Here is a 25215-nt window from a genome sequence, read left to right on the forward strand (position 1 = left end):
GCTTTCTCATTAGCCACAGTGTTACGTTTTTGTGTTGGGACTTTCTATGTACGGTGTTTCCTAGTAAGCATACTCAGGGAATCAGCGTAAATGGCGCTGTTTCTTCTGTTCCCTCCAGTAATAACTATAACAGAAACCACTAGGCTCACCAGGTTATGAAGAATGTTAGAGCACTACCAGCAAAGGAACATGCATAGCTATGGAAAGGTTGCTCCATATCTGCACCGTAGAAATGCTAAATGCGTACGCACTCTTCACAGCTTTGTGGCCTCAAGGATACGGAAAGGTACTCTAAGGCATAAGCCTTTCTTGGCTCATAAGTGGCGGGGATGGAAGTCTGTGGACGGAAGTTGTCTGCACAAACTGTCAATCATATGATAAGTTTAATGGTAAATAAAATGAAAAAGTTGATTAAGCAAAAGTTCATGAGGAACATATAGGTAATGAAATTAAAAACTAATATCAATGTAAAGGAAAATAAGACAATATAAAAAATATTATAAAGTAAGAAATGAAGGAACAAAGGCGACAGGGAAAGGCTTTGGTATTTCTGCTCTCAAGCAGACAAGCGCGATCCTGCAGTTTTTTGGCTTTTACGAACACATCTCGCCACAGGCCGTCCAGTTGTGATCTGTTTGCTGGCAGGTTTGTGTATGCATGGTCACGAACCGCCGATTTCGATGGAATGCAAAGGTCAATTAACATGCGCTCTTCCAGATGTCCCCCTCACCTGTGGCATGCAGAAGAGTTTCCCTCTCTCCTGCCACATCCACTCGGTCGGGACGAGGGACATGCTGGCGCTGAGGACGTCGCAGACGCCCACACAACGAACGCAGCGTTGACTCAGGAGGTGGCCAAGGCTCATGCTGCTGTTGGCCTGCCTCGCTGCCGGTCCTTGCTGATTCAGGAAAAGAGAGAAGATATACAACATATACAACGGAGAGCTACAGCACAGCGCATACCGCCACCGCTCACAGCTGACAGCCAGTTGACAGCCAAAGAGCGCCTGCGAAAGCAACACTACTGGTTGGTTGGTCTTGGTTTATGGGGATTAACGTCCCAAAGCGACTAAGGCTATGAAGAGACGCCGTAGTGGAGGGCTCCGAAAATTTCAACCACCTGGGTTATTTAGCCTGCACTGGGATCGCACAGTACACGGGCCTCTAGAATTTCTCCTCCAAAGAAATTCAACCGCCGCTGCCGGGATCCAACCCGCGTCTTTCGGGTCAGCAGCCGAGCACCATAACCACTGAGCCACCGCGGCGGCTACAGCAACACTACTGGAGCTCAGCTCGGCTTGTCGCGTATGCTCGTGACGGTGCTGCTTCCAAACGACCTTGGGTCGCCGTTGCCTAGCAGCCGCTTCAGCTGCGCTCTAATAGATGGCGCCGCTGCCGCCCGTCGCCTACACACCCAGAGGACACCACCCTCGCAGAGGGGCTGGGTTTCACAGCTCATGACAGCGTCACGCCGGCTCCCTAGCCGGCACGAGCTAAACCGTTTAACCACAAACTATCACCACAAGCGTATTGGCAAAAACGGGACGTACGATCTTGTGCCGTTGCCTAGCTACCCGGGTAGTAACTCGGGTAAGTTCGCACGAGCCTCGTGCCATCTGCGTGCTGTTGCTCTTCCCGAGGAACAAATTTTGGTTTATGGTTCATAGGGGTTTAACCTCCCACAGCAACTCGGGCTATGAGGGACGGCGTGGTGAAATTTCGACCACCTGGGTGGTCGCGTTTCAGTGACTGGCCTCTTTTCAGCTAACCTCAAACAAGCTGTAGAAGAACTGCAGATTTGGCTAGTGGCAGCAGATACATAATGATGGTTCAACAGCACAAACACACACAGACCAAGAAGGAGACAAGACACACCAACAAGCGGCATGCCCTGAAACTAGAAAGCAACAAACAATGCTCAGGCACAGTCACGTTTTTCAAGCAATTCATGGCGGTATGCGTCAACAAGGAAGATTAAGCGAAGTTGCAATTAGCAACAGGCCGAAGTTCAGCGCTACCCGCCTTACCACTATGCTCGATGGTTCCTGTACTGTGCAAATAGTTTGTCGAAGTTGGAAAAAAAGGCAGCAAATAAACAGTAGCTGGCACCAATGGGGCCCCATGCGCCTGTCCGCTAATCAGTTTAATCAATGAAGGAAAAAACATATCAATGGTTTTACTGTGCCTTTTGCAAGAAGTGCATTTCTTTCTTGATACGTGATGTCGTTATGCAGAGGTAATTGGTAATATGTTTGAGTGAGTCGACAGCAGGTAGGCTTAGATGTTGCTTATTTTGGCAGCACTGGTGGAATGTCTGACTGGTGGTGTGCCCGTTAGCAACCGTAGCAGCAGTGATCGTGCAAACTGATCAACCTACACCGACACGGCAAGGTTTTTGTGAAGTGACCTATCGGATTGAATAACGGCTTCATCACCAAGCGTATGAAGCAAGATAAAATAGCCACTGAAAACGAAAACTTTCGCGGTGCAATCTCATCACTGCGCACTTGTAGTTTTAGTAGAAATGATGCAGTTTCCACTACGCCCACTGCACTTCCAGGTACGACCTCTTAAGGAGCAATTCTAGTCCAATCTGACAATTTGACATAGAAGCCCCAGCTTGCAGTTCACTAATAATTGCTAGTTTGTATGTCGGCAGCATACATGAGTGCACATCCTGGACGGAGCTAATTGGAAAAAAAGGAGTAGACAAAGCACAAAATTGAAGTTAGAAGATCAGAGTTCATTGGCTGCTAATTAACAGGGATCACCTAACTCATCTTGGCAGATTATTTGCAGCACTTAAGCCTTGGTTTAACTTTGCTGCGACCGCAGATGCCATGGGCAAATTACTGTATGAACTTCAGAGGCTTGCGGCGAGTAAGAATTAACGGCTCTAGCTGGGTGCCTGCATACAAGAACATGTCGGCGTTTTTAGCACTTTCAACCAGTCTGACTACCGAAAATGCCTGATTTTAAGACATTTTGCTAGATAACTGCTGATCATAACTGATTTGCAACATCCCCTCTTTAAACACTAACGCTCAAAATGACCATCGTGTTGGGCACTTTTACTGTAAAGCCACAATAAATGATATCTTCCCTCTATTTACACATACATAGCAGGAGCGAACACAAAAAGTCAACAAAGCCCAAAGAAAGCTAACCTAAACAAACCTAACCCTTAAAACACTTATCTAAAATGGGTCTATTCTTCATAAGGTAGTGCCCCAAGCCATCAGTCCATGTTAGCCGCAAGGCCGAATGCTTGTGTACAGGCAATGGGAAACAATGCCATCAAGTAATCCCCACCAGGGCTCTGACTTAGTTGAAGTCCAGTGGAAGAAAAATGGTTACTAAAAAATAACGTGAAATTCCGTAAACTCTATTTCGTGTTATGTGTTATGCGAGATCAAGGCCATGATACTGCAGGTCGTCATTCAGAGACTCCGCATTAATTTCACCCCACATGGGCTTTTTTAAAGTACACTAACATATAGCAGAGCCCATGGGTGCTTTTGCATTTCTGCCCCATCGAAATGCAGCCGCCGAGTCCGGTAATCGATCGCACTACCTTGGCCTGGATCGAAAGCGTACGAATGACCATACGTATATGTATGAGAGAAGCCAACAGCCACAAACCAAGGGGCACAGGAGATTTTTTAATTTATTTATTCATTTTGTGGTGTTGATCAATTTAGAATATTACAGAATATGTTATCGCTTAAAGCTAATTGATTAGAAAAGCAGAAGACAAACAACCACATGCCGCCGGTGGGATCCGAACCCACGACCTCCGAATTACGCGTCCGGTGCTCTACCGCTGAGCTACGGCGACGGCTGTCTGACCTTCTGCTTTCGGGGGTATTTATGTTTACATGTTACCTAACCTTGAGAGTGTTCGTCAGCGCCACCCACGTTCATAAGCGGCGGGCGTAGTACGTCCTGAGTTACCGCTGGCGTGGCGTGGAACGTCATCGAACGACGAGGGTGGAAGCTGTGTGAGAACCCTCTTATGCCTCCTATGTCATCAAGGCTGCCAGAACCGAGACCCTCGCTAAGCAATTAAGCAAACAAGGAAAGGGGAATGAGGGGCTCGTTATACATACATATGAGAGAAGCCAACAGCCACAGAAACCAAGGGGCACAGGGGATTTTTTAATTTATTTATTCATTTTGTGGTGTTGATCAATTTAGAATATTACAGAATATGTTATCGCTTAAAGCTAATTGATTAGAAAAGCAGAAGACAAACAACCACATGCCGCCGGTGGGATCCGAAACCACGACCTCCAAATTACGCGTCCGGTGCTCTACCGCTGAGCTACGGCGACGGCTGTCTGACCTTCTGCTTTCGGGGGTATTTATGGGTTCGCTTTCGTGGGTTCGGATCCCACCGGCGGCATGTGGTTGTTTGTCTTCTGTTTTTGTAATCAATTAGCTTTAAGCGATAACATATTCAGTAATATTCTAAATTGATCAACACCACAAAATGAATAAATAAATTAAAAAATCCCCTGTGCCCCTTGGTTTCTGTGGCTGTTGGCTTCTCTCATATGTATGTATAACGAGCCCCTCATTCCCCTTTCCTTGTTTGCTTAATTGCTTAGCGAGGGTCTCGGTTCTGGCAGCCTTGATGACATAGGAGGCATAAGAGGGTTCTCACACAGCTTCCACCCTCGTCGTTCGATGACGTGCCACGTCACGCCAGCGGTAACTCAGGACGTACTACGTCCGCCGCTTATGAACGTGGGTGGCGCTGATGAACACTCTCAAGGTTAGGTAACATGTAAACATAAATACCCCCGAAAGCATACGTATATGGCCACCAACGTGCCACTGCCCCAAGCTGGTATGCTAGATTAGGGGCAAGTTTCACTGAAATGGCCTGGATACTTATTTGAGGATATAGCTGCGAGCTTACCCTTGCATTTCAGCCAGAGGCACCGCTGGACACCACTCGGCGGTAGCCTGAGGGTCCTCAGGGAAGTACTACATCACAAGGAGAGCTCGTGCACTGCAAGGACGGGAAGAAGATTTCGCACATATGCAAGCTTACTGATCACTGCCCATGTCTAATTAAAATTAAATTAAACTTTTTCCACTTTGTCCTTGAGTCTCTGCACCCCACAGTGTACACTGGGAGCAACCAACTAACGCTAATTCAGTACAAAGATGCACACACACAAAAAACACAGATCACTAACCCATATCTGAGTCAGCACCACCCGCGTCGGAGCGGTGCAGACGTGCGTCGCATGCGCTCCCGCCAAGCAGTTGTTTTTCGGCGTTCAACTTGGGCCTGCGGGCCGGAAACTTCCGCGAACAGATCCGGATTCTCCCTCCGTGCAACGGGACACTGGATTTCGGGCAAACGTTGGACTATTTCACATTTCGTGGGACTTTTCACCTCCCGGACGCGTGAGAGCTAGCTAGGCCTAACGCCCAGACCTAGCGTAGCTACCCGTGCATCGACGGGAGCCGGGCCCTAGTGCGGCCCCGTGACCACCACGATGATCAACGCCGTTGACGGAGATGAACTGGCACCCTAGGAATTTGAGAACGGTGAGTGGGAGACCGTTCTCAGCATGCACGACCGCATGATGAAAAAAGGCAGGAAGCCTGCAAACGCCAGCGGAAACGCTGGCACGAACGCCGCCGCGAATTTCGGCGGGAACGCTGGCGATCACGGCGCCGGGGACAAGAAATCGACTGCCACTCAGAAAAAGAGGCAAGACCCGAACATCCGAAAAAGGGCATCAATGCCGAAGCTCCCGGAGAGCGACTATAAAATAATCTTCAGGCCCAGAGGCTGGAACTTGAACGATTACGTGCCACGTCACCTGCTGCAGTCCACCTGCGCGGCCGCGCAACTACCATACGGAGATGTCCTGGACGAAGACACTTCAAGAATCAACTCCGTGAACAACACGTACACGATCAGCACACCGAATCGTCAACGCGCGAGCACCTACGCGGGGATAAAGACGATAGTTATCGGGGAGAAGACCCTCGCCATGGCACCCTACGTCGCGGCTCCCGACGACGCAATTAAGGGCGTGGTATACAACGCCTATGATATCGGAACACCGGGAGAAGTCCGTCAAGGATTCATCAAACGCAACCCGGATATCGTAGTACTCAACGCCAGAAGAATTGGCAAGTCGAGATCTATTCTCGTCACCTTTGGAGAGAAAAAGCTTCCAACACAAGTCTTCTACGGGGGGTCAGTGTTCATCGGCTACCCGTACCGAGAGCGGGTAGAGACCTGCTACAACTGCAGGAAGACGGGACACAGGACGGATGTGTGCTACAAGCCGTGGGTAAAGCGTTGCCGCAGATGCGGCGAAGACCATCCAGACCCACCGGAGGGAGAACTGCCGACATGCAAGCCCGAATGCATCGTATGCGGGGGGCCACACCACACAGGCAGCCGGAATTGCAAGTATCGGCTGGCAAAGAAAGAACCTTATAAAGCCAAGAATGACCTGGGGCAACTTGATTCCGGACACCAACCAAGACCGAAGACCAGGGACCACAGCGGCACCCGCCAAGGCCACCGGGGGAGAAGCAGATCGAGCTCCTTCCCACCATTACCGGGGACCGGAGGCGCCAGCTAGGGTCCTGACAGGGAGAGCAGCTCGAGCAGAGGGAGAAGCTCAAGCAAGAACGGAGACGCGGGCAAAAAGGTGAGCTGGCCAGATAAGGCCTCTTCTTGGGAAACCGCTCGGGAGATGGAACTGGTAGAGCAGCTCGCTAAGAGAGACAGAGAGCTAGACTCCATAAAGAAGGAAATGGCGGAGCTGAGGAAACTCATTAGCGCTAACACAAAACAGCCGAAGGTGGTCGAAAAACCTCCTTTGCAACAATCACAAAACGCGCGTCAGGCGCCCCCGCGTGACACATATGAAGGGGGAGACATTCAAAACGCAGTGGATACAGACACCAGAGTCCCCTTGAAAAGACCTCTACCCAGAGAGGGAAACACAGACGACAGTACTCCCAAAAAGGCGGCAGAAAGTCCTAATGGGGACGCATCGGCTAAAACCCACATCAAGGTTAGGCCGGGTATGAACACACTATTGAAGCGGGTTGACGCTCAAGACGCTAGAATTGATGTCCTTACCGCTAGGGTAGACAAAATAGCCGAACGTGCTGACAATCTGACGGCGGAATTCGTCATGTTCAGGGAACGAACCATGGGTTGCTTCCAGCAAATTCTGGAACAACTAGCAAACATACAAGCCAGGCTTCTCCCTATTGCCGGCAACACCCTCCCCTCGCTGCAACCGCAGCACCAGCCTCTATAGGACATCATGGCCCCTCGCCAACAAATTAGAATCTGGCAGTGGAACTGCAGAGGCTTCCAGTCCAAAAGATGGAACCTGCAGGCATACATTCAAAAAAACATAACCATACCGGACGTAATCACGCTGCAGGAGGCAAGCGGCATGGTCAAATTAAATAGCTACGCCGCGTACACCCCGCTAGAAGTGCAAAAAGAGCACAAACCCAAGTCGTTCACGGCCACGCTAGTGCAAAGAAATCTAACGGCAACACAACACGCACTCGGAAACACAAGCGAGGACTACGTGATGTTAGAAATAATCCCAAACAGAAAAGGGGACAACAGTCTCTACAACTCATGTACAACTCAGCGAAAAACCGGGCCACAGGGTTGGCGGACCTATTACGTAAAGCCATTAGACTATCTTATAAGAAGGGATTAGTAATCACGGGGGACTTCAACGCCCCGCATCCGGCATGGGGATATCGGACGGCCTCCCCTAAGGGAAACAAACTTTGGACAGAAATCCAAAACTTAAGGCTCACGCTACTAAACAACCCGCAAGACCCCACGAGGATAGGCAATAGCGTCAGCGTAGACACGTCCCCAGACTTGACGCTAGGCAAAGACCTCGAGGGTGAAAGATGGTCAAACACAGGACACACCTTGGGTAGCGATCACTACATCATAGAGATTGAAACACAAACCAGGCCGATGAAGGGGAAGCTGCGCGAAACGAAGCTGACAGACTGGGACACCCTCCGAAAAGTCCGGTACAGAACCGCTCCGAGGGAGATATCGGATCTAAATCAATGGGTTGAGACACTCAAAAGAGACGTAAACAGTCACACTAGACAGACCCCAACCACCGGACATGATATCACAGACTCGAGGCTGGCCCACATGTGGGAAGCCCACGAGAGCCTCTTGAAGAGGTGGAAAAAACAGAAACACAATAGAAGGCTAAAGAAGACAATATCGACACTCGAAAAACAGATAGAAGACTACACAAACAAGCTTGAGCGTCAACACTGGGGACAAATTTGCGATAAAATGAATGGAAAGCTAGGGTGCAAGAACACGTGGCATCTTCTTCGCCACTTACTAGACCCAGGACAAACAAAGTCGGCGGCACAAGGGCAGCTTAAACGATTGATTCACAAATACCAGGGAACAACCGCGGACCTAATAGAGGAACTGAAGAGCAGGTACCTTAACACAGACAAAGGGGGTTCATTTCCAGCTTACCAAGGAGCAGAGAACACACAGCTAGATGAGGACATCTCGATAGCGGAGGTATGGAGAGCAATGAGTCAACTAAGAACCACGTCGGCAGCGGGGGCAGATGGGGTAACCAACAAAATGCTAAGGAACCTAGATCTAGTCTCGGTCACGGCAGTCACAGATTACCTAAATGAGATATGGAAACGAGGTAGTCTACCTTCACAATGGAAACATGCCAAAGTAATCTTTATTCAAAAACCCGGGAAGAAACTTGAAGTGGGCAACCTCAGGCCGATATCGCTAACGTCCTGCCTGGGGAAGCTGATGAACATGTCATATTAAACAGTCTCCAGGAATACGCAGAGGAAAGGGAGGTATTCCCTGAAACGACACTAGGCTTCAGGAGCAAGATGTCGACGCAGGACGTCATGCTCCAACTCAAAGCAGACATCACAGACCCGCCCAACAAAGGGGGCGCCAAAACTATACTGGGCCTAGACCTACATAAAGCCTTCGATAACGTCAAACACGAGGTCATACTAACTAATCTGGCGGAGATTGCCCCTGGAAAGCGGACCTAAGATTACGTAAGGGACTTTCTAACCGGCAGATCCGCAGAAATAAATCTAGGAGACAACCAGTCAGAAACTATTAAGCTGGGAAACAAGGGAACTCTGCAGGGCTCGGTGCTCTTTCCTTTCTTATTCAACCTGGCGTTGAAGAACCTACCGCCGCTATTGAAGACTGTCGAAGGTATAAACCTTACGCAATATGCGGATGACATAACAATATCGACGCATACAGGAAACGATGGGGAAATAGAACAAAATCTCCAACACGCGATCGATATTGTCCAGGAATACGCGGAATGGGCAGGACTAAAATGCTCGCCAAGCAAATCCGAACTTAATGGTGATCCGGGGGGCTAACAAACGCGACACCAACGCAGGAGACATTCACGTACTGGTAAATGAGACTCCGGTAGCCAGAGTTGACAAAATCAGGGTCCTAGGACTCATAATACAGGACAATAGAAAGAACACAGAGACAATAAACAGGCTTAAGTCCACAATTAACATGACAACCAGACTCATAAGGCGAATAGCTAACAAAAGACGGGGAGTCAAAGTGAAAGATCTCTGCCGAATGGTTCAGGCTTTCGTGATAAGCAGAATAGTATACGCCGTTCCCTACCTCAAGCTAGGGCTGGCGGAACAGAACAAAATAGATGGGATCATAAGGCAGGCATATAAAGCAGCATTGGGGCTGCCCCACTGCACTCCTACGGAAAGACTTCTTAAACTGGGGATCTACAACACCACCACGAAACTATGCGAGGCACATATATTTGCGCAATTAAGGAGGCTTGCGACCTCACCCCCGGGGAGAAAGATCCTGAGCAACCTAGGATTACATGATAGAATTCCGGAAAGAAACGCGCAGGCAAAATTACAGACCAAAGTTAGAAAATTACTCACTATTAAACCACTTCCAAAAAACATGCACCCTGCTTTTCACGAAGGCAGGAGGAGAGCCAGAGCAAAGGCCCTTGAAGCCAAGCTCGAAGGCTCGGAATACACAACCTATGTAGACGCGGCGGAATACGAAGGAGGCGACTCCTTTGTGCTCGTGGCCGTGAACGATCGTGTGAAACATTAACGGCCGGTTCGGTCAAAACAAAAAACTCAGGGACAGCGGAGGAGGCGGCTATCGCCATGGCAATGGCCAGCACCAAAGCAGTCACCATAATTAGCAACTCCAAGGCGGCTATCAACAATTTTGTGCGGGGCATGATCTCCCAGGAGGGAGAGCGAATATTAAGACAAAGACTGGGACCAAAGAGAGGTGGAACTAATATGGGTGCCGGCACACTCGGGGAACAGGGGAAACGAGTTTGCTCACAGTATAGGTCGAGGTTATGTCAGCCGAGCAGTGAGCCGGGTTGAGTCCCCAAATTTCACGAGAGATGCATTCATATCATTTCACGAATACACCAATCAGTTTAAACTGGAAAGGAGGATCTATCCGCCACCAGACAAAAAGCTCGACAAAAGCCAGGAGGGAATGTGGCGTCGGCTCCAGACGCGAGCCTTCTTTACCCCGTCGAGACTAGCACACATGTATCCAACACAATACGACGCTACTTGCAAACAATGCGGCGAGATAGCCGGATATGACCACATTTTATGGAGCTGCAAAAAGGCGCCGCCACCGGCGGACCTGCTACCAGTCCCTTCTCTAGAGCGGTGGGAGGCTATACTGGCCAGCTCAGACCCGTTGACGCAAGTTCGGGCCACTGAGTGGGCTCACAAGGTCGCCAAGAGCCATGGGCTCGAAGCCACCTAGTATAATACCCACTAGGGCTCAGTGCTGACAATAAACGTTTTCCAATCCAATTAAATCATCCTGGCTGTTTCATCAGTGAATATTCTCCAGCAACAAATTCAGCTGGTTTCTTTTCACTCACGCTCCAGCGGTGAATGTCTTTGTGCAAAGTCAAAGGTGACTAAATAATTCTGGGGCTGCGATTTTATCTAATTTTGGAGTATTTTGAGCTGCGTGACAAAATTTGTTTGGTTTCGTTTATGGGGTTTAACGTCCCAAAGCGATTCAGGCTATGAGAGACGCCGTAGTGAAGGGCTCCAGACATTTCTACCACCTGGGGCTCTTTAACGTACACTGACACCGCACAGTACACGGGCCTCTAGAATTTCTCTTCCAAAACCGCCGCGGCCGGGATCGAACCCGCGTCTTTCGGGTCAGCAGCCGACCACCACAACCACTGAGCCACCGCGGCAGCCCGTGACAAAATTGGCAAGCATTCAACCATTCAACGAAGAGTTACCTTTCGCAAAACATTATATTTTTGTGTTTAGATATCCTTGCCCACGCTGTTATGCCGTTTACCGGAGGCCATTGTCTGAAAACTAGACCACTAAGGGCGCCTACACTAAACTTAATTCATCAAGCATCCTCTAGACTTCGTGTCAAAGCGGTATAGCATTGTATGGTGTTTTTTATGCTTTGCTGTACTGTTTATAATATGAGACTTCAAAACTTGACATGGCACTTGTGAGGCAATGGCTCAAACAATGCACAGACAGAACTGTTTGCAATTTAGTACATCAGGAACCGTGTGCAATAACCCTAAGGCAGCGAAGGACTGGGACAAAGAAGAGAACACCTCAGTGGCTGTGGTGGTCTCTACTTTTTCCCTGTCCTGTGTGCGCTGGAAATTTTCCAACATGCTGTACCAACTCGCTCGAATGTCAGTTTTACTACAGCGAAGAACTGTTCGTTCGCAAGAAATACATGGGGCTTACACGTTTGAGATAATGCCCGCCCTCAAATCCAGCGGATAGCCAAGGCCATTTCTAGCAATGGGGTCAAGACTGCGAAATCAAGCACGTCGTACTCAAGGGTTCCAGAAATTTCGAATACCTGGGGTTCTTTAACGTGCACTCACATCGTACAGTACACGGGCCTCTAGAATTTCGCCTCCATCGAAATTCAGTCGCCGCGACCGGCATCTGACGCGCATCTTGAGGGAGAAAGGGAAAAGGGAAAAGCCTTCGTATTTCCCGCGCTTCAGTAGGGAAGCGGTATAGAGCAATTTTTTGGCTTTCAAGACCACATTTTGCCACATGCCGTTCAATAATGATCTGGTTGGTAGCAGGTTTTTATGCATGATCAGGAACCGGCGATTCCGATGTAATGCGAATGTCAAATGACATGCGCTCTTCCAGCAGTCTCCCTCACCTGCGACAGCGCTTCCCCGTCTCCTGCCCCATCCATGCGGTCGCGACGAGGGGCATGCTGGCGCCGAGGACGTCCCAGACACCCACACGACGAATGACTCAGCAGGTGGCTCAGGCTCCTTTGGTTTCTGGCCTGCCTCGCAGTCGGTCCTTGCTGCTTCAAGAAAAGGAGAAAACGCATACAACGGAGAGGTTCAGCACAGCGCATACTGCCACCACTCATACCTGTCGGCGGTCGTGACACGCATGCGCACCTCGGCCCGAGAGGCGACGAAGGAAATCAAGCCGTTCTGTAAGCGATCGCACCGGTGGGGCTATCTCGTTTGTTGACCGTGCAGATTGCTTGAAGCCTCCACCGAAGACTTGAAATATAGTGGAGTTTTGGCCAACTACGTTTATTGTGATCATCAATAAAGCAGTTGAAAAGGTCCTTCAAACCTTTTGCAAAACAACGCGACCCCCCTCCCTCGCCGAATCTCCACGGCTGAAAAACAAGATGGCGCCACCGGTGCGATCGCTGACAAAGCCGTTTAATTTCCTTCTTCGTCACCGCAGACTTCTGATCGAATCAGGTAAGTAACGCAAACAAACGTGGTATAGAACAATTTTGCCGCCCAAATGCCAATTTTTTGCGAAATTAGTGCATGCGCAATGCACACGTTTAGCTGGGATGTCTGGGGCTGACGTTTATTTGTGCAAATCGTTGTATGTGGCCACCGACGTGCCAGTGCCCCAAGCTGTTATTCTAGATTAGCGGCAAGTTTCACTGAACTAGCCTGGATACTTATTTGAAGATATAGCTGCGAGCTCACCCTTGCATTTCAGCCAGAGGCACCGCTGGACACCACTCGTCGGTAGCCTGAGGGTCCTCAGAAGTACCACAATGCAAGGAGAGCACGTGCTCTGCAAGGAGGGGAACATGATTTTGCATTTACTAAGCCGCGTACAACGCTTAGGCAAGCTTACCGATGACTGCATTGGTTTAATTAATGTCACTTTTCGCTTGAGTGAACCTTGTCTCGGCGCTCCTCAATGTACGCTGGATGTAACCAACTAGCAGTAATTGCGTGCAAGTATGCACACACATAAAAAGAGCACAAACCACGCACTGACTCATATCTCACTTAGCTTAATATTTCAGTCTGTTTGTGTGATCAGTGAGTATTATTCAGGAACAAAGTAAGCCGGTTTCTTTTCACCCACGCTCCAGCGGAGGATGTCACTGTGCAAAGCCAAAGGTGCCTAAATAATCCTGCGGCTGTGATTTTAGACCATTTAGGAGTGGTTGACAAAATTCTAAAGCATTCGACGAAGAGTTACATTTCGCAGAACATATTTTGTGTTCGACATCCTTGCCCGTGCTGTAATGCACGTTACCTGAAGCAATTGTTCAAAAACTAGCCAACTAAGGGCACCTATATTCATGAAAAGAGATCATCTGCACTCCTGCGGTGGTGTCACCGCACGCTGCCTGGACGACAATGCAATTCCATTCAGCACAGAGTACTGTAGTATCGACTGCGGCGAGGAGTGGACATACCGCGTTGGCGTCTCGCGAAAAACACGAATGTTTCAGAGCCCAAAGTTGTAAAAGTGTTGCAGAGTGTACCAGGCCTAACATTCTTTAGGGTATTTATAAAAACCCTTAAGCTGTTCATTAACACACTAACACTACAAGGGTGTTCACTAGCTCTCTTAAGGAGTTGGTGAACTCCTTTCGAGGGAGTTTGTCCCACTTATTAAGCAAACGCTGCGTCGTAAGATATTTCGGTACTGCGTTGTTTCTGTAAGGTGTGTCTTACGGCAGTCTATTTCTATCGCATCTGATATGAGCAAGTTACTCGAATGCCAACTTCTGGCAAGCGGCGTACCTATTCGACACAATGCAGTGCAGTATGCAACGCAGTATTTGACACAAAGTGCGCTCGACCCTCTGCTGTGCTCCTCGCGCTCTACCTGCTCTAGCTGCCACCTGTGCTCAGTGCAGCTGTGCGCGAGCGTTTGGCGTTTACACTCGCAACTATTATACGTAGCCCGGGCCGGGAACCGTAAAAACGGACGATAGCATTTGTACGATAAGCGAGTACTTCAGGGGACGCTCGCAAAAATTTTTCAAACCTAAACTTATAAAAAGGCGGCCATTATCATGTGTCGCAGATAGCATAAAAACTAACCACTCGGCACAAGGAGGTGCTGCTCGCTCCCCTATAGTTGAGGCGTTTCATTGCCGCCAGAAACGACAGTTAGCGGGCACGCCTTCTAAGCGTGTGCCGTTAGTGACGCGAACGCCGATCGCAAGAATTTAAAGCGCTTCGAAACAACACACCATTTTCTTCAGGGCGTCTGCTTCTGTGTTATAGAGGAGACGTAGCGCTGCAAGTCCGCGGCAGATGATGCGGACTTTCCGTTTATCTCAAGGAACTCCCTGGCAGCGCTGCAACGCGCTGTCGCTTTCCACTCCCAAAGGCGGAGCTCAAGGGTCCTCCAATGTTTTTCTGCAGCACACCCACACAGTGCAGCGCTAGTGTATCCACTTAAGAGTAACACAGGTCGCGGTCTCCTTCCTCACGTGGTACATACATGTTCCTTTCCCTCACCTTGTCTCCGCTGGTGGGAAGAGGACACCGGCTGGTGCGTCCGCCCAGCTTACACCCACGCGGCGAAAGCGCTGCAGACGCTCACTGCGGTTCTTCAGCCTCCGGATTCCTCCGCATCCTTCAGCGACGCTGCGATCGAACGAGCCTGACGAGAGACGGGATCAGCCACCTGCAGGTTAAAAATAAATCGCGGTCAGCAATGATCATGAGGCAGCAGATGCAGGCGCATCCCTTCGCTGGCAATGTCAAGTCCCTCCGTTCGTGCACTTGGAGCAATGCCGGAGGGTTTGATTTGCACATTGCCATTGTCTAAACTTCAGCCACTATTAATGCGAAAGCATTACTATATGCCCCATCGGCAACGAAACCCGGTGTTCGCGTTGACCTACATCAGTGGTCCCAAAACTCCTAGACGTCACCGCGGTATCAAAGAAGAGTGATCCTCCGTAGGTGCGGGGCAATGAGCCCAGAACTCTCAGACTGCGAGGCGGGCCCGCAACTCATAGGCAACAAAATCGCGCGGCGTTTTGGTGAACAAAACAATCTATTGTATGCGATGCCTTACGACTGCATGCTAATGGTCATTCAAAAAGAAAACAAAAATGAAATCGAAAAACGATATGCTTTCACATTCAAAACAAGTCTTACGCGCCTTAATTTTAAAATTTACAGTGCTGGTCGCCATGGTCTCCTGAAGCACAGACGGCTATACGTGCTTATACCAAGAGGTTAGAGGCCCGAATATTGGTAATCGATGATGGCGCTTCGTGCCTGATATGGTCATTCTGCACGGTGGCAGCAGGGCTCCTGCCAGGAAGACGTAAAAATGTGGAAGGGTTTGGGAATAGAAGAACCAAGCGCCCCATCTGATCGGCAACGGTGGTTGTATGCAGCAGCACATAGAGGCGAGGATCGAGCCTGCTGACAGCAGCGCTATATAAGGCCGATGAAGAATATCGCGGCTAAGTGGGTATAATTATTCCTGGAATGTGTCGCACGGTTCCTGCAGATACAGCGGCTCCTGCAGATACACCGGCACGCCATAACAGAACGTTTGCGACGCGGCCCCGTCTCCGACACGAACACATTACTGAAGATCTGTCACGGATTCTTCGCCGTGGATTCGCCGTGGCCCCCTATTTTCGGTTTCATAATTTGGTTCCAACTCCTCTTACCACTACACCCGTAATGTAGCAAAAACGCCAACTTACAAAATTAGTCTCTTCAGTTGTGATTCAATTTATATTAAAGCGCTCGAAAGCAGAAACACGAGAGTTGTATTTGACCAGTGGTAGTGGGAGCTTCTATGCACCTAAAACAAGACCCGAGACGGCGGCCCTCTCCGCATTAAGGAGCGAAATAACACGCTCAGATTATGCTAATGGAAATGCCCAGATATTTTCATGCTAATATGCGTTGTAACACAACTGCCCTGAGTTGAAAGACGCCAGACGCCGATTAATACTAGTGTCCACACTCAGTTATGATCACCCAAAAGAAGCAGCTATCAGTGCGGCACGCGTCTCTCATAGCTCAAAATCTCGTCAAGTTTACGTCACCATGCGTGTGTGAGTGTCGGTTGCTTGGGCACTGATTATCCGCAGCGCAGGCTGGGCAGCACAGGTTCCCATACGCAGTCCCCGTTCGTGGAAAAAATGCGCACATATTGCTGGACTGCACCATGAAGAAACAGACTGCCGTGCTAATCAGATAAAAAATTGTAATACCCGGTTTAATGTCCCGCAGCGAAACATGCGCTATGAAGTGCGATTAATTACTACCGGGACACACGGGCGTCCATTTCGCCTCCATCAAAAGCGCGGGTGTGTAAAACGCGTGCTGCAATGCTATTCAAGCAAGCGAGAAAAAAAGGTTCCTGCAGAATAATAATAACATCAAGCGGTTCCCAAAAAATACACGCGTTCAAGGTAGGCACCTGAACTAATACTTGTGGCAAAGGTTGGTTTATTCGTTTATTGGGGTTTAACGTCCCAAAGCGACTCAGGCTATGAGGGACGCCATAGTGAAGGGCTCCGGAAATTTCGACCAACAACTGGGGTTCATTAACCAGCACTGACATAGCACAGTACACGGGCCTCTAGAATTTCGCCTCCATCGAAATTCAGTCGCCGCGGCCGGGATCGAACCCGCGTCTATCGGGCCAGCAGCCGAACGCCGTAACGACTGAGCCAACACGGCGGGGTACGCTTCTCGGCCTTTTGGCTAAGATCAATGTGTGTGTGGCAAAGGAACGGAGGAGCTAATAAAGAGAATGAAATAAGCGGCCCTACATTAATTTCGGCTTAATAAATGCAATAAAAGTGCCCCTCTAGTGCATTCCTTTAACGAGCACTGTCAGCCCACATCATACGGCGTCTTCAGCATTCCGCCTGAATCGGAACGCCGCCGCCGCCGTGGCAAGGACCGAACCTGCGTCGTCCAGCTCAGCAGTCGAACACGCAAACACAAAGCCACTCCGGCGGGTTTACCTCAGGCAGTGAGTGACCAGTGGAGCTCAAAAGCCCTTTGGAAGGTAGACTGTGTGTGTCGCGGGTTGATCTTCCAGGATGACACACTCTGAACGTACACGTTTCAAAGCACACGGGAGCTCGGAAGAAGCCGGCAGTTAGGCTCGCATCTATAGTGACATATCACCCAGACATCGGGACCCGGCTCACGCACGCAATGGCTGGCTGTATACCTCTCATTCATTGGCAAAGCCTCGAGGGCAGATAGAGGAACAAAGCCGGCATGGAATGCTTAAAATTTACGACGGCAGAGCACAGAACGCTGTGTGTCGAGTGAAGTCGAACGCGACGACTACTGCAACGATGCCTAGGAGTCGAATTACCGGCCGACAAATCCTGTTAGACTTCCATTCAGAAACATTTCCTGGATGAAAAAATTACCCGAATACCATCAGTGCCCTCGGAGACGCCATCGCTTCGCAATTATATAAGTGGACCACAGGCCTCACCTCATGCTATGACGTGTCGATCGCCCGGAGAGGCTGCCGCTGTGCAAACCAGCTGTCAGTCGCAATTGTCCTAGGAAAATTCCAGAATGCCTCCAGAGCGCCGACGATAACTTCAAGGAGTCCCCTACTGAGCCTTTTCATGAGGAGTTGTCTTGGGCATGGACACCGCCACTCCGCATCTCTTGGACTGACCCTGGAGACCCGTCATGCTCGGCGCAAGGCGACGTAACCAGTGGCACTCACGCGCACGCACGCGCTCTCCCTTCCCTCCGCCCACTGGTCTCGTGCTCTCCCTGGCGTCGATATCTTCGGCATTAGTCACGAGACCTTTGCTATTTTTTTTGGCTTTGTTTTTTTTTTAGAAAAGTCATCGGCGCAGTAACTGCCGTTTCTCGGTCGACATCACAGCGGCGCCGTAAGGAAAGGGATAAACGGGTGAGTGAGAGAGTAAGGAAGAAAGGGGTGCCGTAGTGGGCGGGTGCCCGGTCGACCACCTTGTGATCTTTAACGTGCATTGACAGCGCACTGCACATGAGCGCCTCTTGCATTCCGCCTTCTTCAAAACGCAGCCGCCGCGAACCCTGCAACTCCGGCTCAGTAATCGAGTGCGCTCAGCCGCCGGGGTGCCTCATTGGTTATGGCGCTGGGCTTCTGTCCCGAAAGACACGGATTGGATCCCGCCAGTGGCGGTCGAATTTTGATGGAGAATAAATTCTAGAGGACCTTGCACTGCGCGATGTCATCCACACTTAATAAACCCAGACGGTAGTAATTTCCAGAGCCCTTCAGATACGGCGACCCTTATAGCGAGATTCGCTTTGCGAGGTAAAATCCTGCCATAAACGGTACTTCAAAAGCGCGGCATGGGGCTACGGGAGGGATAAAAAAATGGCTGAGGCTTAGCTAAGGTTAAGCCTAGTCAGATGCGAAGCATATTGATGGCTAGGCTGGGTAATACATGGCTTTCCTTGGTTGAATACTTCGTCATTTTAATACAACCACTAGAAGTGTAGCAAGGATTGCCGTGACAGCTATATACGGGATCATCGGCGAATTCAATGCAGAGTGTACAACCACTGCCCCAGCACCGGCTACAATAACTTCTTGGCACCCATAGAAAGTACATTGGAAACACCCTTAGTTATTCCACCACCGCCACCATTCCCTATAGAGTGTATTGATGTACCCCCAGCAGCAGCAGGCAACGCGTCTGATGTGGAGCCTCCACCGCCGCGGCCGACCGCGCGAGCCGGCAGCCCATCTCTCCTCTGCTGTGATGTCATGTTGTCACGTGGTCACGTGGTGTCACGTGGTCACGGTGGTAGCTCCACTGCCGCGCTCGACGGGCTGTAGTGTAGCTCTATAATATGCTGCGCATAAAAAAGGCAGTCAAAGTTTCGCAGCACCCAACAGCTGCGGATTAATTTCGACCAACCGATGTTCGTTGACGCACACTGGTATCGCCCAGCAGACTGGCTTCATATGCGTTTCGTCTCTATAGGCACGAAGCCATGGAGACGCGGTATGTAGTGCGTACGACGGTCGCGGCGGATCAATTTCTTTGGAGGAGAAATTCTAGAGGCCCGTGTACTGTGCGATGTCAGTGCACGTTAAAGAACCCCAGGTGGTAGAAATTTCCGGAGCCCTCCACTACGGCGTCTTTCATAGCCTTAGTCGCTTTGGGATGTTAAACCCCATAAACCAAACCAAACCAAACCGTACGACGGACTACAGTGAGTGACAGGGGGAAAATCAACTCCGGTTTAACAATTGTTCAATCTAGCTAGGCAACGAAAGCTATGACGCATCGGGCAACTAGACGCGCTTTGGCTTCAGTAAAGTTAAATGCGTTCCGGACACTCGATAGACAGGGCGCCCACCAAGCCACACTGGTTGCGGTTGCGACAGAGAGAAGGATGAAAAGGAAAAGAGCACGGGCCTGCCAACTGGCTCAAGCCGAGCCACCACCGCTGCCACGTGCAGTTAGAAGAGAGTTGAAAGATAAGAGGACAGAGTAAAAGAGAGAGTAAAGACGCGCGTGGCTGAGACTTATCTAAGGTTAAGCCTAGTCAGATGCGAAGCACATTGACGGCTAGGCTTGGTAAAGTTTCTCGCTTTGTTCTTCAGTTGCTGTAGAACGTTGTCGCCGAGCCGCATATTGAGCACGCCGCTTAGCCAGACGTTCATCCCGCTCTTCATCGGTCTCTGTGGCACGCTGAAGCTTTCGCTTCTCGTTCCAATCAGCCCTGCTTCTAGGCGGCATCCCAACACCTGGCCGCCTCGTCAGTGCCCGGAGAGTTGTTGTTGTGACTTATAGAAGGATGAAAAGGAAATTGCACGGGCCTGCCTACTGGCTCGATCCGAGCCACCACCGCTGCCACGTGCAGACAGAGGAGAGTTAAAAGATCAGAGGAAAGAGAAAAACGAAAGAAAAGACGCGCATCGCAGCAACAACTGCGTCCGCCGGAGCGGACGCTGATCAAAAAACAGATAAGCGGCCGAAGCCGCGCTCGCCGAAGCGAGAACAGATTCTCCCTTAAGTTAAAAAACCGGTTTAAAGAACCTCGGGCTAAATTGTTGGCGGCCTCGTTTCCGGGATTCCCGGAGTGCGCAGGCACCCATATCAGCTCCACTTGGCGGGGCTTCATCGGGCGAGTCCAGTATGTCAAAAGCAGGGACATGAACTCGGCCTCGAGCAAAATTTAGAATCGCAGTTTTAGAGCCACTTAAAATATACCGGGCTTCCGTGCGGGAGATAGCAAGTGCAATGGCAGCTTCCTCTGCAGCCTCTGGGGACGTGTCCTGAGGGAGAGGTAGTGTGAGGAGGGTGGATGAACAGGAGTCCACCGCAGCTGCGACCACCATGTGATCTTTAACGTGCATTGACAGCGCACAGCACACGAGCGCCTCTTGCATTCCGCCTTCTTAAAACGTAGTCGCCGCGAACCCTGCAACTCCGGTTCACTAATCGAGCGCGCTAAGCCGCCGGGGTGCCTCATTCGTTATGGCGCTGGGCTTCTGTCCCGAAAGACACGGATTGGATTCGCCAGCGGCGGTCGAATTTTGATGGAGAACAAATTTTAGAGGACCTTGCACTGCGCGATGTCATTCCACACTTAATAAACCCAGATGGTAGAAATTTCCAGACCCCTTCAGATACGGCGACCCTTAAAGCCAGATTCGCTTTGCGAGGTAAAATGTTGCCATAAACGATACTTCAAAAGCGCGGCATGGGGATACGGGAGGGATAAAAAAAATGGCTGAGGCTTAACTTGGTTAACCCTGGTGAGATGCGAAGCATATCGTGGTTTGACTTAAACGTGGAGTTTAGCCTTCGTCGTGGGGGAAGACAACGGCATGGCTACAGCGGAATGCCGACTAACCCCGAGACGCGCGTTGGGTGAGCGCCTGGATTGCCACGGAAGCCGCGTCCGCCTGCCCGGTGGAGCGAGCGTTTCACCTACACCGAGTGTGAACGCGCGTTCGAAATGCGCGGGAATGCCACTCGAGGACATTCCGACGTCTGCGCGATGGCATCGTTCTCCCTCTCCCAGCGCGTGACGGCGATCTGTCGTGACGTCATTGTGTCACGTGGTGTGACGTCACCATACCACGAGGTCGGCACGGCGTGCAACCGCAGCGACGGCACAAGTTGGAGCCCCGTCTCTCATCTCTCGTGACGTCATTGTGTCACGTGGTGTGACGTCACCATACCACGTGGTCTGCACGGCGTCCAACCACAGCGACGGCACGAGTTGGAGCCCCGTCTCTCATCTGTCGTGACGTCATTGTGTCACGTGGTGTGCACGGCGTGTAACCGTCACGAAGGGCTTGGGTTACCTATTGTAATATGCTTCGCATAAAAATTCCGGGGCACTTTGACTGTCTAAATTCCCGTAGAGGCGGAAGCGTTTTCCGCACCACTTTGACTGCTTCTCTGGCACTGGTTGCGTCACATGTAATTGAGTACTAATTACTAAGTGATGATAAATCAATAATTAATTGTTAATTACTGATTAATGTCTGAATACTAATTAACTGTTAATTAATGACGCTTGAGCTTCGCCTTTAATTAGCAGTGGAACGCGACAGCGTGTTGCAGCGCTGCCACGGAACGCCACCACCCGTTCGGCGCGATGCCTTGCCGTTAGAACGCAACGCTTTTTGAGGAAAGGAAATGGCGCAGTAATTCTCTCTCATCTCGGTGGACACCAGAACCGCACCGTAGAGGAAGGGAGGAAGCGGGAGTGAAAGAAGAAAGATAAAGATGGCCTGTAATGAAGGAAATGAAAACTGTGTTTGCGGAAAGGAAATTAAGCAGTAACTGTCACATATCTCGGTGGACACCCATCAAAATTGAGGGGGGGGGGGGCACTTTTTTGACCTAAAGTGCGCTGACTGATGTGTGGTTAAGATGTTAAGCTTCGCCTCTAAGAGCGGAACGCGACAGCGTCTTGTAATGCTGCCAGGGAGTCCATAGAACGCCATCGCCCATTCGGTTCTACGCCTCGCTCGTCGGTAAATTGGTTTTTGAGGAAAGGAAATGTATCTGTCTCTCATATCTCGGTGGACACCTATACCTCGCCGGAAGGGAAGGGAGGAGGATGGCAGTGAGCGAAGACACCGTATTCACTAGACGCGCCTTTGTTCATTCCAAACCATCGAGCTGGCATGGCGGTGTGGATAGCATGCTCGTCTCGCACTCCGAAGACCGGGGTTCGATTCCCGAGCTCGACCAATTTCCTACTCGGTTTTATTTATTTATATGGCTTGACTAGAAAAGTTAATTAGGCTAATTGGGTAATTAAGCAATTAACTGAGCTCAGTCCCACTTACTTGGAGGATCACTAAATGATCCCTTCAATTGGTTGCATGGTTACTAGCCAAAGTACAATTGGCCCCGTTTGAAATTGGCGCACTGTGACGTCACGACCGTTTCGACCAACTGAAAAGCCTGACATTTCTGTCGACAACTGCTGCTTACAACGATGAGACATTAAAGGCTTCCGCCTAAAAAAAGGCAGTCAAATGTTCGCCGCACCCAACGGTTGCGGATTAATTTCGACCACCCGATGTTCTTTGACGCACACTGGTATCGCCCAGCAGACTGGCTTCATATGCGTTTCGCCTCTATAGGCACGAAGCCATGGACACGTGGTATGTAGTACGTACGACGGCCGCGGCGGTTGAATTTCTTTGGAGGAGAAATTCTAGAGGCCCGTGTACTGTGCGATATCAGTGCACGTTGAAGAACCCCAGGTGGTCGAAATTTCCGGAGCCCTCCACTACGGCGTCTCTCATAGTTTTATATTATAGTCACTTTGGGACGTTAAACCTCATAACCCAAACCAAACCAAACCGTAGGACGGACTACAGTGAGTAACAAGGGGAAAATCAACTTCGGTTTAACAATTGTTCAATCTAGCTAGACAACGAAAGCTATGACGCATCGGGCAACTAGACGCGCTTTGGCTTCAGTAAAGTTAAATGCGTTCCGGACACTGGATAGACAGGGCGCCCACTAAGCCACACTGGTTGCGGTTGCGACAGAGAGAAGGATGAAAAGGAAAAGAGCACGGGCCTGCCAACTGGCTCAAGCCAAGCCACCACCGCTGCCACGTGCAGATAGAAGAGAGTTGAAAGATAAGAGGACAGAGTAAAAGAGAGAGTAAAGACGCGCGTCGCAACAACCGCGTCCGCCGGAACGGACGCTGGCTGAAAAAACAGATACAGGGCCACAGCCCGAAGGCTGCAAACTGAATCGTCACCACCTCCCACTAAGCCACACTGGCAGGTGGCAGTTAATAGACAGCGAGCTTACCCACGCAATGAAGTCTGCGGGCAATTGCAGCAGTGCCGCCTGTCTGCCACAACGTCATCAGCGCTAACGCATGGAGCCCACATCCATCTCTGCGCACCGCCACGTACCTGAAAGCGCTATAGAGGAGTCCATTGACCCTGGGAGCCAGTTACGAGCCATTCCTTTCCTCAAAAGTGATCCATGTCTAGAACGTTGTAAACGCCAACGCCAATAACACAATGAACGCCGATGGCCTATATGGCTTCAGTGCCGCCTTTCTGCCCTAACGTTGTCAATGCCAATGCATGCAGCGCACATCTCACTACCACCACGTAGCTCAAAGGAGCGACTGAAGTCACCACTCCCCCAGTGGGCCAGTTATGCTCATTTCCTTTCCTTTCGAAGCTCCCGTTATCGGTTTCGGCGCCGTTTTGGAGCGGCTGGAGGTCAAAGATTCGGTGAAACGCATAACATGGCGCAGTAAAGCTTTTGCTTTAACAATCTGCCGACGGTTACGTTATTTCCTTATGCGAAATATGTGCGCAGCACATCAGCTGTTTCAGTGTTTTCATATATTGAGGCAATTCGAGCAAGTCATGTGTGTATAATTACAGATAACTTGTTATTTTTCACACATATTCGTTCCTCAGGAAACACTCCACTAACAGTTCTTGATGGTCATGAAGGAAGCTTCGTGGTAGGAAAAATCGGTAAATAACTGCTCTACTTGCAGCATCAATGCTTGGTTCTCAAACAAGAGGTCTATGCAAGTATTTAGCGAGGTTTTCACAGCCGTGGGAGGAGTTACGATCGAGAGGAACGGGATGCTCTGCCACTTGAGTACTAAGGGATTCCTGTTTTTCTTATCTACATTTAAGACCCCACCCACCCTGGCACCCTGGCAGGTGGCCCTGGTTGACCGCGAGAGTTCTCTCACCACAGTCAGCGCTAACGCATACAGCCCATATCTTTCTCTCATCACCCCACGTAAGCGCTATTCAGGCGTCCACTGTCCCAGGTAGCCTGTTATATGCACTCCCTTTCCTTAAAATGAACGGAGTTTAAAAAACGAACGCCGAAGGCCTATGGCTTCAGCGCCGCGTTTCTGGCACATATGTCACTAACACCGCGTAGCTCAGAGCAGGATCGATGTTTCCACTATTCCAAGAGGGCAGTTATGCACCTTCTGCCTGGTTCAGGTGTCCACCGAGATGTTTGAGATAGTGCGCCATTTCCTTTCCTCAAAAAGCAATTTACCAATCCTTCCCTCTGCTTTCCAAGATCTCGCTACATTGGTTTCGCAGCTTGGGGTGGTGGTGGTGAAAACATTTATTTCGAATGAACTGGAGGTATGTTTGGATCAGCTCGTAAGGGACCGATCCTTACAAACACTAGGTGGAGGTCCCTAGTATGGGACCCCAGTGGCGGTTGCCGCTGCCCGGTCGCACCCGACTAAGGCTTGTTGGGCCTGTAAGTCGTGGCAGCCGAGCAGGGTCGCCTCCCAGTCCTCCCGGGTTGGGTTGGGGATGGGGGGAATAGCGGGGTTGGAGGGGCAGGCCCACACCATGTGAT

General features: G+C 50.2%; 1 protein-coding gene and 2 long non-coding RNA genes across 8 annotated transcripts in view; all 3 read right to left on the reverse strand.

Moving 5' to 3' along the window:
• LOC149347775 (uncharacterized) overlaps window positions 1–25215 on the reverse strand; it is a 240320-nt gene that overhangs the window by 49543 nt on the left and 165562 nt on the right. The gene's annotated exons all lie outside the window — the stretch shown is intronic.
• LOC149347777 (uncharacterized) overlaps window positions 1–25215 on the reverse strand; it is a 101151-nt gene that overhangs the window by 6615 nt on the left and 69321 nt on the right. The window lies entirely within an intron of this gene.
• Window positions 121–14986, reverse strand: LOC149347778 (uncharacterized). 3 transcript variants are annotated; one of them, XR_016292208.1, is made up of 5 exons: window positions 14867–14940; window positions 13082–13172; window positions 12271–12423; window positions 4924–5016; window positions 124–898 (listed from the first exon to the last, which is right to left on the reverse strand). It is a non-coding gene; the product is annotated as an uncharacterized LOC149347778 (long non-coding RNA). The 3 variants fall into 3 exon arrangements; XR_016292206.1 differs by lacking the exon at window positions 4924–5016 and having other exon boundaries at window positions 121–898; XR_016292207.1 differs by lacking the exons at window positions 4924–5016; window positions 13082–13172 and having other exon boundaries at window positions 121–898; window positions 14867–14986.

The sequence above is a fragment of the Amblyomma mixtum genome, chromosome 4 (assembly GCF_055824585.1).
Source record: "Amblyomma mixtum isolate Tamu chromosome 4, ASM5582458v1, whole genome shotgun sequence".
Lineage (NCBI taxonomy): Eukaryota > Metazoa > Arthropoda > Arachnida > Ixodida > Ixodidae > Amblyomma > Amblyomma mixtum.